The sequence below is a fragment of the Oncorhynchus masou genome, unplaced genomic scaffold (genome assembly GCF_036934945.1).
Source record: "Oncorhynchus masou masou isolate Uvic2021 unplaced genomic scaffold, UVic_Omas_1.1 unplaced_scaffold_685, whole genome shotgun sequence".
NCBI classification, from domain to species: Eukaryota; Metazoa; Chordata; class Actinopteri; order Salmoniformes; family Salmonidae; genus Oncorhynchus; species Oncorhynchus masou.
Window position 1 is genome coordinate 211,476 of NW_027013300.1, and position 4,627 is coordinate 216,102.

Here is a 4,627-nt window from a genome sequence, read left to right on the forward strand (position 1 = left end):
ACGTACAGATGGCTGTCCAGGAGGCGTTTGAGTACTTGTCTGACATGCTTAGTGTGTTCTTGAAGGGAGCTCGAAAAGATGAGGATGTCATCCAAGTAAACGAACACAAATATGTTAAGCATATCCCTAAGCACATCGTTTATGAGCGCTTGGAACACCGCTGGGGCGTTGGTCAGGCCGAAGGGCATCACCAAGTATTCATAGTGACCAGTAGGCGTGTTGAAAGCGGTCTTCCACTCGTCACCAGGTCTGATCCGCACAAGATGGTATGCGTTCCGCAGGTCAAGCTTAGTGAAAACAACTGCTTCCTGGAGCAGCTCGAAGGCTGTGGCCATAAGGGGTAGCGGGTAACGGTTACGGACGGTTATGGCATTGAGTCCCCGGTAGTCGATGCAAGGACGTAATCCACCGTCTTTCTTGGCCACAAAGAAAAACCCTGCTCCCGCCGGGAGGTGGATGGACGCATGAGGCCTGCTTCCAGAGCGTCCTTGATGTAGGTATCCATAGCAGCTCGTTCGGGTGGAGATAGGGAAAAGATCCGACCCCTGGGGGGCAAGTGCCCGGAAACAGGTCGATGGGGCAATCGTAAGGTCTATGGGGTGGTAGCATGGTGGCCCTCTGTTTGCTAAACACCAGTTTGAGGTCATGGTAACACTCGGGAACTCGGGTCAGGTCGATGGATTCTAAAGACTCGGGAGTAGAACTCGGGAATTCTGGAAAATACAAGTAGCTTGGCACGTAGGACCCCACTGCTTGATAGTGCCCACAGACCAGTCGATGTGAGGGTTATGGCTGTGAAGCCAGGGGTATCCAAGGACGAGAGGGAACTCGGAACAGGAGATCAAATGAAAGTTCATCAATTCCTGGTGTTGTGAAACTGAAAGTCGCAAGGAGGTAGTGACATGAGTGACAAGTCCAGATCCCAAAGGGCTTCCATCCAATGTAGTGACCCTCATGGGTTCACTTAGAAGTTCAGAGGGAACGCCATTCTCCTTCGCCCAGACACCATCCATGAAGTTACCTGCGGCTCCAGAGTCTACCAAGGCTTGAAGGTGAAGCTTGTGGTTGTCCCAGGAGAGGGTGACTGGAATGAGCAGACGGGAGTTGGACGGATGGGAGGAGGTTATGTTTCCCATTACAGTTCCCCCCGGTCTGTACGGGACAGAGCGTTTCCCTGGAGCCCGGGACACGTGGAACGGAAATGGCCCGGTTTGCCGCAATATAGACAGCGTCGCTCCCTCATCCGGCGGTCTCTCTCAGCCTGGGAGATGCGTCCAATCTGCATGGGTTCCGATGGAGCCAGCGAGGATAAAGGTGGGGACTCGGAGCTGGGACTGATAGGGGCTAGAGGTCTACGGTTGAGTTCTCTCTCTCTCAGACGCTGGTCAATGCGTGAGGCCAACTTGATCAGGGACTCGAGGTTGTCCGGTGGTTCCCGAGTGGCCAGTTCATCTTGGATAGTGTCGGAAAGGCCTTTCAGAAAGCACACCGTGAGCGCCTCGTTGTTCCAGCCACTCGCTGCTGCCACCGTGCGGAACTGGATGGCATAGTCCATCACGCTGCGCCAACCTTGGTGGAGAGTCAGGAGCTGTTTGGCTGAGTCAGAACCACTGCTTGGGCCTTGAAACACTCGTTTGAATTCCTCAGCAAAGGCAGAGTAGCTGGCACAGCAGGAACTATGGGCATCCCACACAGCAGTAGCCCAGGCCAGGGCTTTTTCCGACAGCAGGGTGATGATATAAGCGATCTTAGACCGGTCGGTGGGAAACGACGAGGGTTGTAGCTCAAAGGAGAGAGAACATTGGGTGAGAAACCCTTTACAAGCACTTGGATCACCTGAGAACCGTTGGGGAGGTGGAAGACGAGGTTCAGCCAGGGGGTTAACTGCCATGGGTACGTGAATCTGAGGTACTGGGACGGGAACTGTTGCCGGGGTAAGACGATCAGATATTTGCTTAATGGAAGTCAGCATCTCCGACAGAAGATGAGAATGTCTAGCCATTAAGGCCTCTTGCTGAACCAGGGCGGCTTCGTGGCGTTGGACAGTCTCCTGGTGGTGGGACAGCATGGCAAAAAGGTCCTGGGAACTGGCTGCCTCTGGGTTCATTTTTTGGCTCTGTGTTTCTGTCAGGACCCGGTTACGAACCTGGGTCTCCGGAGTGAGAAACAGTCACTTAACCAACTGAGCCACGAATAGTCAGCAGAACCCAGAAGATGAGGCAGACACAGCAGTACTTAAGACAGTGTATTTAATAAAGTAAAAAAGGAGAAGTCCTTAAATACAAAAATGGCAAATCCAAAAGGTGGTAGGAATAGCACAAAAAAGCCTCAAGAGACACTCAAAAACAAAAACAGAATTCCACAAGAGCATCCACCGGAATCGACAAGAAAACACAGAACACTAGGGCTGGGTGCTAACATACAAACACAGAGCACAGAACTGAGGGAAACTAAGGGTTTAAATACAATCAGGGGAAACGAGGTACAGGTGCAAATAATAATGGGGAACAAGGGAAAAAACATAAGGTCAAAAAACACAATGGGGGCATCTAGTGACCAAAACCCGGAACAACCCTGGCCAAATCCTGACAGAAATAGGTGGCTGGCCACAGAATACAAGCCATAACGTGACCTCAGTTTGAAAGCTGGGGTGTCAAAGCCTCAGTAATAGTATGGAGTAACATCTAGTTGATAAAGGGCTAATGAATCACTATGGTATGGACTAACATCTAGTTGATAAAGGACTAATGAATCACTATGGCATGGACTAACATCTAGTTGATAAAGGACTAATGAATCACTATGGATGGAGTAACATCTAGTTGAATCATCTAGTTGATAAAGGACTAATGAATCACTATGGTATGGAGTAACATCTAGTTGATGAAGAACTAATGAATCACTATGGTATGGAGTAACATCTAGTTGATAAAGGACAAATGAATCACTATAGTATGGAGTAACATCTAGTTGATGAAGAACTAATGAATCACTATGGTATGGAGTAACATCTAGTTGATGAAGAACTAATGAATCACTATGGTATGGAGTAACATCTAGATTGATGGTAAGTAACATCTAGTTGATGAATCACTATGGTATGGAGTAACATCTAGTTGATAAAGGACAAATGAATCACTATGGTATGGAGTAACATCTAGTTGATGAAGAACTAATGAATCACTATGGTATGGAGTAACATCTAGTTGATAAAGGACAAATGAATCACTATGGTATGGAGTAACATCTAGTTGATAAAGGACAAATGAATCACTATGGTATGGAGTAACATCTAGTTGATAAAGGACAAATGAATCACTATGGTATGGAGTAACATCTAGTTGATAAAGGACAAATGAATCACTATGGTATGGAGTAACATCTAGTTGATGAAGAACTAATGAATCACTATGGTATGGTGAAGCAGTGTGTAATAGATTGATAATTGACATGATGATAAATAGGAGAGAGGGAAGATTTGTTTATTGTGAAAAGTTTATTTTGTTTAATTCTTCTACTGGAAAATGTATTTAGATGTCTTGTTTTCGACCCAAATCAATAAACATATTAACCAGCATCATCTTAGTTAATTTATTAATTTACTAGACCTACTGTTGACCAATAATAACTTGTGTTTGGAATGACAAATCACTTATATTATTAGGAAAAAAACATGAGAAAGAGGAAGAAATAAAGCACAGAACAGAATGAACAAGGAATGAAGAGGAAGTTACACACAACTGTCTGGTCCACAGGGCTGAATCCCAAATGGCATCCTATTCCCTATGTAGTGCAGATAAAGAGAATATGGTGCCATTTGTTTCACATCCCAATAGTCTCCTTCTTATTGGTGGATAGAGCCTTGAAACATCCTGTCATCAGCTGTGGGCCACAGACAGAGTGATTTCCCAGAAAACAGAAAAGTACAGAATTTAGACACATGAGACCAACTACTGCTCAGTCAGTTAGAAAGGTAATCATACAGTAGATATTACCATTAGGAGTCAGTTAGAAAGGTAATCATACAGTAGATATTACCATTAGGAGTCAGTTAGAAAGGTAATCATACAGTAGATATTACCATTAGGAGACAGTTAGAAAGGTTATCATACAGTAGATATTACCATTAGGAGACAGTTAGAAAGGTAATCATACAGTAGATATTACCATTAGGAGTCAGTTAGAAAGGTAATCATACAGTAGATATTACCATTAGGAGTCAGTTAGAAAGGTAATCATACAGTAGATATTACCATTAGGAGTCAGTTAGAAAGGTAATCATACAGTAGATATTACCATTAGGAGTCAGTTAGAAAGGTAATCATACAGTAGATATTACCATTAGGAGACAGTTAGAAAGGTAATCATACAGTAGATATTACTATTAGGACTCAGTTAGAAAGGTAATCATACAGTAGATATTACCATTAGGAGACAGTTAGAAAGGTAATCATACAGTAGATATTACCATTAGGAGTCAGTTAGAAAGGTAATCATACAGTAAGTTAATACTGTAAGTAAAAGTAAGTAAGAATCATAAATATTACAATAAGATGTCAGACAGACTTAATTAGTTGATTTATTGATTGATTGGTTTAATCATTGATATTCGGTACGGTTAGTTAAG